The sequence below is a fragment of the Chiloscyllium punctatum genome, chromosome 11, assembly GCF_047496795.1.
Source record: "Chiloscyllium punctatum isolate Juve2018m chromosome 11, sChiPun1.3, whole genome shotgun sequence".
NCBI lineage: Eukaryota > Metazoa > Chordata > Chondrichthyes > Orectolobiformes > Hemiscylliidae > Chiloscyllium > Chiloscyllium punctatum.
The window spans coordinates 4,238,842-4,253,485 of NC_092749.1; positions in this window are offsets into that span (position 1 = coordinate 4,238,842).

A 14,644-nucleotide genomic window follows, 5' to 3' on the forward strand; every position below is an offset into this window, starting at 1 on the left:
GGGTAGGACATGCTGATCTTGTCAGCAACATCCACGTCTGTACAGGGGTAAAGACTCTTTTACCTTGGTTCGAAATGCATTGGTGTCGGTCAATCTTCATTCAGAGTGGACTAGACTCAACGTCCATCAGTCCCATATCTGGGGGAGCCTGGCCAGCCCAACAGTCAAACAGAGAGCTTTGTCACAGCCTCGGCAATCCATACAGGCACTTTTATCAACCAATTCCATCAAATCAATGATGGAGTGCAAGTGTAGAACAGGTTACAGTAGCTAAGGGAACAACTCGAGTAAGCCAGATAATAAGCTGCAAGGTTGGAAGCCGGTCGAGGTAATGACATCAGAAAGATTGGGGAAAATGAAGAGGTGTTTTTTTAAACAGCCAAGTGATAGACTCTGTGAATCTGTGATTATTGCTCACAGTGAGGGGAGCACATGACAACACTGCAGCAGATTTCATCCAGAAATGTTCACTGACAGAGTTTGAGCTAACGTAGTTCAGATTCCCCAAAGTAACTGATCCATGCTGGAATACTGTGCCTTCAAATCTCTCTCTTTCTCTCTGATGTTTATCAACATAATGTACTTCTGCAAACCTTACAATGGAGACTGCTATTGTTAAGATTCCAATGGGCTGTCAGTGTGGAACCTTGTCAGTCAGGAATCGTTGCTGCTAACTGTATTAAAAGTATCCCCACCCGCCCCAGTCTCTGCCTCTCCACGCACTGCCCTTGCTGGGGGAACCTGCATTCTGGAATGTCTCGTTGTAAAGATGACCTGGCCAGGAATGTGGTGGTATTTGTTGGGGGATTGACCCTGAACAGCTCCATGGCACAAGGGCTGTGCACTGTTCCCATGCGCTGACAAACACTGACCGCACCCAGAAGCCCAGCATTTCAGAGGAAGGTGCTCTTCACTTAGCCTGAAACTTGCTGGTTTTCGAAGAACTTCCTGAAAGTCCAGGGCCAGCAGGAGAAATGTCTCTGCCCAGAGAGTGGGGAGCCTGTGGAATTCACTGAGTGGCTGAGGCCAAAACATTACGTGTTTCCAAGAGGGTGGTAGATATAGCTCTTGTGGCTAAAGAGATGAAGGGATATGTGGGGAGGACAGGATTAGGGCATTGAGCTCAATGTTAATCCAAGGTCATATTGAAGGAGGAACAGGCTCGAGGGTCTGAATGGCCTACTGCTGTTCTGACCTTCTCTGTTTCCATGTTTTGATGTAAAGGATTGTCAACAAACGAGTGTTGCAGATTGGATCTTGACAGAGCCCAGGACCATGTGCTGGGTGTGCACTGAAGGGCTGGGCAATTATTACGGAGACATGATGGAGAGAGACTATGAGTCTGAAACCTTCCAATCATTCTTCAGGGAGTGGTTGGAAGTATAAATAAAACCCCTCAGGGTGCACGCTTTGAAGAATGTAAGACATAATCTATAAATGTGATTCTTCATTCACTCCCAGGACGTGGGTGTCACTGGCTGGGCCCAGCATTTATTGCTCATCCCTAGTTGCCCCTTGATAAGGTCGGGGTGAGCTGCCTTCTTGAACCGCTGTGGTCCATGTGCTGTAGGTTGACCCACAATGTCCTTAGGGAGGAAATTCCAGGATTTTGATCCAGCAACAGTGAAGGAACAGCGATATATTTCTGGGTCGGGACTGTGAGTGGCTTGGAGGGGATCTTGCAAGGGGTGGTGTTCCCATGTATCTGCTGCTCTTGTCCTTCTCGCAGGAAGTAGTCATGGGTTTGGATAGTGCTGTCTGAATAAAGAACAATACAGAACAGGAACAGGCCCTTCGGCCCTCCAAGCCTGTGCCTACATATTTTTCCCTTCCATACTAAAACAGTTTTCATCTTCAGGATCCATATCCCCATATTCCCTTCCTATTAGTGTATCCATCCAGGTGCTTCATGAATTGTGTCTGCTTCCACCCCCTCCTCTGGCAGCACGTTCCATGCACTCACCACCCTCTGTGTGAAAAACCTACCTCACCCATCTCTTTTAAACATCCCCTCTTCGCATCTTGAACCTGTGTCCCCAAGTAATTGACCCCTCCACCCTGGGAAAAAGCCCCTTACTTTTCACTCTATCCATGCCAGTCACAATCTTATAATCATTTATCAACTTCCTGTGTACCAGTGAAGACAAACTCAGTTTATCCAACCTTTCTTCCTTGCTAAAATCCCCCATCCGGGCAACATCCTGGTAAACTACTTCTCTACCCTCTCCACATCCTTCTGGTACAAAAACTGAAGTTGCTGGAAAAGCTCAGCAAATCTGGAGCATCTGTGGAGAGAAGACAGAGTCAACATTTCAGGTCCAGTGAACCTTTCTCAGAACTGGAACATCCTAATGACCAAAACTGTACACAATGTTCCAACTGTGGCTTAACTGAAGTTCTATAAAGCTGCAGCATAACCTGTCTATCCTTATACTCAGAGCCCCTTCCAATGAAGGCAAGTATGCCATCGGCCTTTTTTACTCCCTTATCCACCTACACTGCTACCTTCGGTGATCTGTGGATCTGCACACACAGACCCCTCGACTTATCAATACTCCTAAGGGTTCTGCCATTCACTGTGTCATTTCCACCTGTACTTGACCTTCCAAAATACTTCACCTCACATTTGTTCGATTTAAACTCCATCTGCCATTTTTCTCCCCATGCCTCCAACTGATCTATATCCTGCTGTATCCTCTGATAATTCTCCTCACTATCCACAACTCTACCCATCTTTGTATCGTCTGCAAACTCACTAATTAAGCCAGCTATGTTTTTCTCCAAATCATTTATGTTAACCACGAACAGCAGAGGTCCCAGCACAGGCCCCAAGTCACAGTCCTCCATTCCAAAAAGCACCCGTCCTCAGTTAGCTTCAGTCTCCTGTGACTAAGCCAGTTCTGTATCCATCTTGCCAGCTCAGCCCTAATACCATGTGATTTCACCTTTTGTACCAGTCTGCTGTGAGGGACCTTGTCAAAGGCTTTACTGAAGTCCAAGTAGACAACATCAACCACTTTTCCCTCATTAATCATCTTCGTCATCTCCTCAAAAAACTTAATCAGGTTCGTGAGGCACAACCTCTCCTGCACAAAACTATGCTGTCTGAGAATCTTTGGTGAATTTCTGCAGTGCATCTTGTAGTTAGTACACACTGCTGTTACTGAGTGTCCGTGGTAGAGGCAGTGGATATTTGTGGATGTGGGGAATTAGGAGGTGAGTTACTGCAGTATTCCCAGCTTCTGACCTGCTCTTGTAGCCATTGTGTTTATGTGGTGAGTCCAGTTGAGTTTATGGTCAATGTTAAACCTCAGGATAGTTATTGTGGAGAATTCAGTGATGGTAACACCATTGAATGTCAAGGGGTGGAGGTGGTTAGATTGTCTCTTGTTGGAGACTGTAATTTTAATTGTAAATGTGGAAAGGCATTTGACAATGCCTCATAATAAATTATCAGAAGTTGCACATTGTTATTTTTTATTTGAACCATTATGCAAAAGACTTTCACAGATTATGAAGGCATAGTTTGGATATTTTTTTAAAAATCAAGAATTACATCAGCTCACAACATCAGAAAATGTCAAGGTTTTTTTGATCTGGTTTAACTGCAGGGCCCTCAAGCTGTTAAAATGAGAAATTGCTGTGTGTGATGAGCTGAATGGTTAATAGCAAGCCCTCAGTGGCTGAGATCATTTCGATAAGCTGATTGTTGCTGGTTTACTGGAAGTGCAGGGAGATGGAGGAGGAGGGAACAGGCTGCTGCCTATCAGCATGACACTCCCAGTCAGCTTCCCATTCAGTCCGAGAACAGGAGGATCAGGAAAAGCTGAGGCAGCTCTCCAACCAACCCGAGCTGCCTTTTAAAGAGGTGCTTTCTGAAGTGTTTGTAATTGGGCGGTTTCCCACAAGGCTTTCACACAGATTGTTCTTGCATTTCAGATGAAGACAAGGGCAGGTTCTGAGTGAGCTTGGAGTGCAGTGAATTAATCCAGGATACAGTGCTGAGTGTGAGAACGTCCTGCATTCGACAGCAGGACTGTGTTATTGTTTTTCACACTGAGATTCAGAGGGCAGCTGACTTTAACAGCCAATCAGCACAGCCAGCTTTATAGCTAGACCAGCGTTAAATGTGATCCCTGTGGAAGAAGGATCAAGTTCAGGGAATGGCAGCGCACTGGGAAGCTCAGAGGGACAAAGGGATCTTCTTCACAAATCCCTGAAGGTGTTGGACAGAGTAATAGGGTCTTTACAGAGGGCACATGTCTTTATAAGTCGAGATTGTGGTGCTGGAAAAGCACAACAGGTCAGGCAGCGTCTGAGGAGCAGGAGAGTCGACGGTGCGGGCAAAAGCCCTTCATCAGTCCTCCCTTTCACCGACATGTCTTTATAAACCATGGTATAGATTATAAGCAGAGGAGAAAATGAGGACTGCAGATGCTGGAGATCAGAATCGAGAATGTGGTGCTGGAAAAGCACAGCAGGTCAGGCAGCATCCGAGGAGCAGGAGAATGCTGCGTGACTTGCAGTACTTTTCCAGCACCACACTCTTGACATGGATTATAACTGCCCTGACAGTGAGAGAAGAGCCCACAGCTTAAGCCCCATAATCCTGAGTCTTTGGGACTCCTCCTGACCAAGTGGTAGAGGCCGAGTCCTTGAATATCTGAAGGTGGAGGTGGGGGCCGGGGGAGGGGGGAGGGCGGGGAATGTTAAAGGTCATCAGGGATAGGCAGCTGTTTGGATAATCAGATTCATCTTGAACTTATTGAATGGTAGAATAGGGTCAAGGGGCCGAGTGGCCAACTCCTGCTCCGAATGCGTATGTTCCCCTGTGATAAGTGGCCGTGTTGTAGTTCAGCCCGCAGGTTGGGATTGAGCAGCAATGGCCTTGCAGCTCTGGGTGGACACATTGCTATCCCTCCTCTGAGAGAAACAGAGACACAGCCAGGCAGGGTACTCAGGGCAGCACTACCCTCTCCCACAAAGCACTCAAGAGTCAGTCCAGGGGGAGGGAGAGGAAGAAATCAATATGGAAATCGTGAGGGAGGGGAGTGAATATAAATATAAATAGTATTATGATCACTCCCTGAGTGAACTTTCCCAATTTCTTCAGAAGAGACACCTCAAATTGCTCAAGTCCCAGGTGAGGCGGGATGAATTGGTTCCACTTCTTCATTCACTCGGTCCCTTGGTTGATCATAACGAGATTTGGTTTTAAACAGATCCCGTCTCACGGGGATCCCTTTCTCCCAGACTCAAGGAATTAACCAAGATTTCTTGAATTAACAACAAGAGTAATTGCCCTGGCAGGGAAGGAGAGAAGAATTAGAAATTCAACATAGATTTGAAATAACAGGCAGGTCCAGAAACATAATTGTAAAGAAAGTGAGCTACAAATCAGTTTCAGAATTGCTCAGGGTGAGTGGACATTTGAACGTTATAGTGGAAGTTATCAACTGCATTGACGTTGAGTTGCAGAGGTTTGGCCCTATTGGTTGATTGAAGTTCTTCTGTCCCAATTCTTTTCATCAGTGGCTGACTAGCATCACTCAGAATGGGAGATGTCCTTTCTCTTAATTTTACATGCAGTGCAGGGGTGTTTAAATAGCTGTTCCCAGAGCTGCGACCCTCAAACACACCTGAGCACACATATAAGGAGCCAGGTTACTAACACACACAGACCAGAGAGAAAATTCACGTTTAACCATGTTCCCGTTCATTTTTGAGCAACTGTTGTACTGGACACAAAACATTAACTTTCTCTCTCTCTCTCTCTCTCTGTCTCCTCCACTGTTCATAGATGCTGCTGGACTTGTTGAGTTTCTCCAGAATTCTCTGTTTGTTTTCAATTACCTAGGACTGGGAGGTGAGGGAAAAAGTTCAGATTGAGTTCTGCTGAAACCAGTCTCTGCACGTCGTGCAGATAACTTTGAAAACAGATATATTTCTAGATTACTAGAATTGCAAAATATACAATGCAGACAATTCTTGGGTTGCAAAGGATTGACTTTATGACATCTTGGAATTCCAAAATCAAAACGTCAAAAAGAACTGGGGATTGTCTGCTGTTTATAAAAGTCAGCTGTGGAGAATATAAGTTAATGCTTTAAAAGAGAGATGAGATCATCTTCATGATGCTTATTGCGAGACAAACAGAGTTTCAGTACAGAGCTAGTGCTATATGTTGCCTAGCAACAGCCTCTGTACTTTTGATTTCAGTTTTCCCAGAGACTTAAACAACAGAGAATGATCACCAAGCTAAAACACGAAAACTCTGTCTGTTCTTAAAAATGGGAGTTTAAAGAAAGCTGACAGTTGCTGAAGAGGTTTGCAAGGAAAGTAGCTGTCTCTTTCTCTCTTTTGTTCTCAGTGAGTAAAAGAGAACCCTTAAGGAAACCCAGCTGAAGAGATATCTGGGGAATAGTTTCTGGGAATCAGAAAAATTTCTAGGAATCAGAATCTCTGTTCTTTTCATGGACTGTGAAAACTGACGTGTTAACTCAATCCAAAGACCTGGGTCAAACTGATCTTCTACCTAAACTGGTCTGTCTGACAATTGGATATTAATGATAGGACATCAAAGGGACTGTGAGAAGTCAACCCATTCCATATTCTGCACTTGAACCATTGACCTACCGAAACATTTTCCTTTATTACCTATTTTCGTCTGGTTCTGTAAGTTCCTGTTTGTGTGTGCTTCTTATAATGGGCAGGGGTGCGCGAATGGGGGCAGTAGTATACTTTAATTCTACAAAGTGATAACTGATTTGCCGCTTATTGTGAAAATATATTTTCCATTTAATAAATGTACTATATTTGAGTTTATTGTTATAAGTTGGTAAATGTCTTGTTTTTTTTCTAGTTAACAGGAATAATGGGAAACAAATTGATCATTTTCAGTGATTAGATAAAACACTCCCACTTTTGTTCTGACTTGTGGCACAGTGAGATTCCAGCACGGCCCTCCTATCAGAGTTGTCCTGATTGATGATAAATGCTCCTCAGTGTACTCCAGCCTGTTTTCATAGAACATAGATAGAACATAGAACAGTACAGCACAGAACAGGCCCTTCAGCCCATGATGTTGTGCCATCCATTGATCCTCATGTAAGGTAAACCTAATGTACAAACCCTCAAATTTCTGTGACTATATGCATGTCCAGCAGTCTCTTAAATATTCCCAATGACCTCGCTTCCACAACTGCTGCTGGCAACGCATTCCATGCTCTCACAACTCTGTGTAAAGAACCCGCCTCTGACATCCCCTCTATACTTTCCGCTAAACAGCTTGAAGCTATGACCCCTCGTGTTAACAATTTCTGTCCTGGGAAAAAATCTCTGGCTGTCAACTCTATCAATGTCTCTCATTATCTTTACACCTCAATTAGGTCCCCTCCCTTCTTTTTTCCAATGAAAAAAGTCCGAGCTCAGTCAACCTCTCTTCGTAAGATAAGCCCTCCAGTCCAGGCAGCATCCTGGTAAACCTCCTCTGAACCCTGTCCAAAACATCCACATCTTTCCTATAATAGGGCGACCAGAACTAGACACAGTATTCCAAGTGCAGTCTAACCAAAGTTTTATAGAGCTGCAACAAGATCTCACGACTCTTAAGCACAATTCTCCTGTTAATAAAAGCCAAAACACCATATGCTTTCTTAACAACCCTGTCCACTTGGGTGGCCATTTTAAGGGATCTATGTACCTGCACACCAAGATCCCTCTGTTCCTCCACACTGCCAAGAATCTTATCCTTAATCCTGTACTCAACTTTCAAATTCGACCTTCCAAAATGCATCACTTCGCATTTATCCAGGTTGAACTCCATCTGCCACCTCTCAGCCCATCTCTGTATCTTGTCAATGTCCCGCTGCAGCCTACAACAGTCCTCTATACTGTCAACGACACCTCCAACCTTTGTGTTGTCTGCAAACTTGCCAACCCATCCTTCAATCTCCTCATCCAAGTCATTATTAAAAATTACAAAGAGTAGAGGCCCAAGGACAGAGCCCTGTGGAACACCACTCACCACTGACTTACAGGCAGAATACTTCCCTTCCACGACCACTCGCTGTCTTCTGTCGACCAGCCAATTCTGTAGCCAGACAGCTAAATTTCCCTGTATCCCATTCCTCTGACCTTCTGAATGAGCCGACCATGGGGAACCTTATCAAATGCCTTGCTGAAGTCCATATACACCACATCCATCGCTCGACCCTCATAAACTTTTCTAGTAACATCCTCAAAGAACTCGATAAGGTTTGTGAGGCATGACCTGCCCCTCACAAAGCCGCGTTGACTGCATTTAATCAAGCCATGCTCTTCCAGATGGTCATAAATCCTATCCCTCAGAATCCTTTCTAACACCTTGCAGACGACAGACGTGAGACTGACTGGTCTGTAATTGCCGGGGATTTCCCTATTTCCTTTCTTGAAGAGAGGAATTACTTTTGCCTCTCTCCAGTCCTCAGGTACGACTCCGGTGGAGAGCAACGATGCAAAGATCATCGTAAGCGGCGAAGCAATTGCATTTCTCGTTTCCCAAAGCAGCTGAGGACAAATCTGGTCCGGGCCTGGCGACTTGTCAATCTTAATGTTTGTCAAAATTTTCAGCACATCAGCTTCCTCAGTCTCTTACCATTCCAGCATGCTTACCTGCTCCTCAATGGTTTCATTCACTACAAGGTTCTTTTCTTTATTAAAGACAGAAGCAAAAAACTCATTTAGGGCTTCCCCTACCTCCTCAGACTCTCTACACAAATTCCCTATGCTATCCCTGATCAGCCCTACTCTTTCTTTAATCATTCTCTTATTCCTCACATACGTGTAAAATGGCATTGGATTCTACCTAATACTTCCTGCCAAGCCTTTCTCGTGCCCCCTCCTGGCTCTCCTCAGACCATTTTTGAGCTCCTTCCTCGCCTGCCTGTAATCTTCTAGATCTGAGCAAGACCCTTGCTTCCTCCATCTTACGTAAGCTGCCTTCTTTCTTTTGGCGAGAAGCTCCTCCGCTCTCGTCATCCAAGGTTCCTTTATCTTACCCCTTCTTGCCTGTCTCAGAGGAACACATTTATGCATCACTCACAACAACTGTTCCTTAAACAGTCTCCACATGTCTATAGTGCCCTTTCCATGGAACAATTGCTCCCAGTCCATGCTTCCCAACTCACCTCTGATAGCATCATAGTTTCCTTTTCCCCAATTAAATATCCTCCCATTGTGCCTGCTTCTCTCCTTCTCCATGGAGAAAGTGAGGACTGCAGATGCTGGAGATCAGAGCTGAAAATGTGTTGCTGGAAAAGCGCAGCAGGTCAGGCCAGCATCCAAGGAGCAGGAGAATCAATGTTTTGGGCATAAGCCCTTCTTCAGGAATGAGGAAAGTGTGTCCAGCAGGCTGCTATTGGGGGGTCTGTAGTAAACCCCTAACGAGGTGACTGCTCCCTTGCTGTTCCTAATTCCCACCCATACTGACTCGGTAGGCAGATCTTCCCCGACAATGGAAGCTTCTGTGCCTGTGATACCCTCTCTGATTAGCAGTGCTACACCCCCTCTCTTTTCCCCCACTCCTTATTCTTTTTAAATGTTCTAAACCCTGGAACATCCAGCAACCATTCCTGCCCCTGAGAAACCCACGTCTCTGTTATGGCCACAACATCATAGCACCAGGTACTGATCCATGCTCTAAGCTCATCACTGATACTCCTTGCATTAAAGCAAACACACATTTTTACCGATCCCTTGGTTCTTTCCCAGGAAATTCCTTCCCACTGACTGCACTACATTTTGCTATTGTCTCATCTGCATCAACTCTCACCACCGGTATACAGCTCAGGTTCCCACCCCCCTGCCATACTAGTTTAACCCTCCTGAACCACTCGAGCAAACCTTCCACCCAGGACATTGGTCCCCTTCCAGTTCAGATGCCACCCGTCCTTGTACAAGTCCTACCTTCCCCAGGATGCATCCCAATTATCTCCATATCTGAAGCCCTCCCTCCTACACCAGCTGCGCAGCCACGTGTTAAGCTGCGCCCGCTCCCTGTTCTTCGCCTCGCTGTCTCGTGGCACCGGTAGTAAACCCGAGAACACTACTCTGTTCGTCCTGCTCTGCAGCTTCCACCCTAACTCCCTGAAATCACTTTTTATATCCTCGATCCTTTTCCTGGCTATATCATTAGTGCCAATATGTAACACGATTTCTGGCTGTTCGCCCTCCCCTTTCAGAACCTTATACACCTGATCGGAGACGTCCCGGACCCTGGCACCAGGGAGGCAACATACCTTCTGGGAATCCCGATCCTGACCAAACAATCTCCTGTCAATTCTCCTAACAATCGAGTCCCCTACCACTAGCGCTTTTCTATTCTGCCCCCTTCCCTTCTGGGCCACATGGTCAGGCTCAGTGCCAGAGAACTGACCACTATGGCTTTCCTCTGGTAGGTCATCCCCCCCAGCAGTATCCAAAACGATAAACTTATTGCTGAGGGGAATGTCCACAGGGGATCTCTGCACTGTCTGTCTGTCCCCTTTCCTCCCCCTAACTGTAACCCATCTCTCCTTATCCTGAGCCTTAGGAGTGACCAACTCCCGGTAACTCCTCTCAATTTCCCCCTCAGCCTCCCGAATGATCTGCAGTTCATCCAGCTCCAGCTCCAGTTCCCTAACACGGTTTTCAAGGAGCTGGAGTTGGCTGCACTTCCTGCAGATGTAGTCAGCGGAGACATGTGTCATGCATACCCCACTTACCCCTAGCATCCATACCCCACTTATCTGAACGCCCGCGCAATACTAAACAAGAAAGCTTAATTCAATTGCTATAAAATCAAACTCATCTGTCAAAACAGGCTGAATCCGGGTGTGATATTGATACAATTTTATTGATATATTCTTGATACATTGTGTGGGTTAGGTGCTTTAGGCAGGGATAAATATAGGGTAGGGGAAATGGGTCTGGGTGGGTTACTCTTTGGAGGGTTGGTGTGGACTTGTTGGGCCAAAGGGCCTGTTTCCACACTGTCAAGATTCTATGATTCATATTTCAGACCTGGTAAATCATTAGTGCCTTTGTTCTGTTGCTGATCCATTTGGACTTTGCAGAGATTGGTCGTTTCCCTGAATTCAATGGAGGCGTTGTAAGCTTAAACCCGTGGCGGTGATGGATTTGAGTAAGTACAGACTTTGTTCGAATCAGACACCGTTTCCTCCCATTGTCATGATTATTTGATCTTGTATTTCCTACATCACAGCAGTGACCTACACATTCATACTATTGGCTGTTGAACAGCCTGGAGAGGACATCCTGAGATTATGAAAGGTGATTATAAAACAAAAAGCAATTCATTTCTTCACAAAACCATTGAAGTTAAAAAGGGAAACTGATCAATTGCAGTTGTCTTAAGCACGGAAGTCCATCAGAACTTTGACTAATGAACAAGATGTTTGAAAGGACACAAGGAAAACCGCTATCAACTGACAAACTAAATCTCAGCCCAATAGTTGGTGCTTCAGGCTTTGATCTGATTTCATCTATTCCTGGTAAAGGCAAAAAGCTCCGGTGGGGTCCTACCTGGGGAGAGGCCAGGCATGTTAATCAGCTGGGGAGAAAGTTAATGAATGTTTCTTACAGGGAGAGAAATCATCAAGGAAACCTTTCCAGACCATTTCAGGAATACACCGATTGTCTCCCTGGGAAAGGTGGATCAGAGCTTGTACCAGAGCCCAAGATTCAATGAGCTTGCTGCTTCCCAAATATTTTCCCACTGAGGGCACAGTTCAAAATGAGGAAGGTGTTTTGAAATCCCAGTGATCATTGAAGGTCAGTCCTCTCAGCTCCAGGACATCTCTGCAGGAGTTCCTCAGGGGAGTGTCCTCGGCCCAACCATCTTCAGCTGCTTCAACAATGACCTTCCCTCCATCATAAGGCCAGAGGTTGGGATGTTCACCGACAATGCTCAGCACCATTCATGACTCTTCAGATACTGAGCAGTCCGTGTTCAATTGCAACAAGGAGAAAGTGAGGACTGCAGATGCTGGAGATCAGAATCAAAATGTGCGATGTTGGAGAAGCACAGCAGGTCAGGCAGCAACCGAGGAGCAGGATAGTTGACATTTCAGGCATGAACCCTTCATCAGGAATGCAACAAGGTCCGGATAATATCTGGGAGCTTGACTGAAAAGTGACAAGTAACAAATATTCACACCACACAAATGCCAGGCAATGACTATCTCCAACAAGAGAGAATCTAAACATTTGATCATGGACACCATCGACGGACAAAGCAGCGCTTGATTGGTATCACATCTACAAACATCCACACCCTCCACTACTGATGCTCAGTAGCAGCAGTGTGTACTATCTACGAGATGCAGTGTAGGAATTCATCAAAGATCCTCAGACAGCACCTTCCAAACTCACGACCACTTCCATCTGAAGGGCAAGGGCAGCAGGTACATGGGAACACCATCCCCTACAAGATCCCCTCTGAGACACTCACCATCCGAATGTGGAAACATATTGCCATTCCTTCACTGCCACTGGGTCTAAATCCTGGAATTCCTCTCGAAGAGCATTGGCTGTCAACCCACAGCACATGGACTGCAGCGGTTCAAGAAGGCAGCTCACTCCCACCTTCTCAAGGGGCAACTAGGGACAGGCAATAAATGTTGGGCCCAGCCAGTGACACCCACATCCTGCGAATGAATTCAGAAAAAGAAACTGGAGCAGATGCAAGGAGGTTCTGGGACACCGGGCCAGCACAGAAAGACTCTCACAGAAACAAGTAGCCTTGGAGATTTAACAGGCTCATTACATCAACCTGAAACCATACATTTCAATATCTGGTATAATAAGAAATGAAATGGACTGTAAATGTGGGCCGCTCAGAGCCAGCAATCCATTTTAATGGTGTCCATCAGCTGGGTGATCCATGAGTCTTCATTCTTTCCGACCATTTGAAGTCTTCAGGCATTTGCAGAGGGTTCTCTAAACAGAACTGATCTGATTCACTCTGCCAAACCTGATGCAGTAGTGAGCTGTCACTGCCGCTTTCTGAGATCATCGCCATTACTTCACTCAACTCATTGTGGAATTCACTCCCCCAGAGTGTGGGAGGTGCTGGGGTATTAAATACATTTACGGAGGAGATAGACAGATTTTTCCTTAGTACTGAAGGATTATGATGAGCAGGAAAGTGGAGTTGAAGCTGAGATGTGGTGAGCCATGATTGTATTAAATAACAGAGCAAGCTCGAGGGACTGCCCACTGCTGCCCTTTTATCTACAGGGATTGAGCAGGGACAGGAATGGTTCATGCAAGTCCTGGGGTTTAGGTGTTTCAGTAAGAATAGGGAAGGTGGTTAAAAAAAGGGGAAGATGTGGCTTTGTTAGTCAAGGACAGTATTACGGTGACAGAAAGGACATTTGATGAGGACTCGTCGGCTGAGGTTAAAAAGGAGTGGTCATCCTGTTGGAAGTCTTCTGAAAAGTTCCAGAGATGTAGAAGAAAGGATTGCAAAAATGATTCTGGATAGGAGCGAAAGTATTAGGAGAGTTATTGTGGGGGCTTTAACTTTCCTAATATTGACTGAAATGCTATACTTTGAGTATCTTATTGTCCAATGTGTGCAGAATGGTTTCCTGACACAGTATGTAGACAGGCCAACAAGGGGCGAGGCCACATTGGATTTGATACTGAGTAACAAACCAGGCCAGGGGTAGAATTGGAGGTAGGTGAGCACTTTGGTGATAGTGACCACAATTCAGTTATGTTTACTTTAGCGATGGAAAGGGATCAGTATTTAGCACAGCACAAGAGTTATTGCGGGGCAAAAGCCAATTATGATGTGATTAGGTAAGATTTAGGATGCATAGGATGAGGAAGGAAACCGCAAGGGATGGGCACAACTGAAATGTGGCGATTATTCAAGGAGCAGCTACTGCATGTCCTCGATAAGTACCTGTCAGACAGGGAGGAAGTGGCTGAGCGAGAGAGCCATGGTTTACTAAAGAAGCTGAATCTCTTGTCAAGAGGAAGATGGAGGCCTATGTTAGGATGAGACATGAAGGCTCAGTTCAGGTGCTTGAGAGTTACAAGATAGCCAGGAAGGACCTAAAGAAAGAGCTAAGAAGAGCCAGGAGGGGACAAGAGAAGTCGTTGGCAGGTAGGTCCAAGGAAAACCTATAGGTTTTCTATAGGCTTTCTATAGGTATGTCAGGAACAAAAGAATGACTAGAGTAAGATTGGGGTGGCATGGTGGCTCAATGGTTAGGACTGCCTCTGTCAGTGTGGAGTTTGCACGCTTTCCCCGTGTCTGCTTGGGTTTCCTCCGGGTGCTCCGGTTTCCTCCCACAATCCAAAGATGTGCAGGTTGGGTGAATTGACCATGTTAAATTGCCCATAGTGTTAGGTACATTAGTCAGGGGTAAATATAGGGTAAGGGAATGGGTCTGTGTGGGTTACCCTTCAGAGGGTCAGTGTGGACCTGTTGGGCCAAAAAGCCTGTTTCCATGCTGTAGGGAGTCTAATCTAAAATAAAATTAGGGCCACTTAAGGACATTAGTAGGAAGTTGTACGTGGAGTCCAAAGAGATAGGAGAGACATTAAATGAATATTTTTCATCAGTACTCACACAGGAAAAAGACAGTGTTAT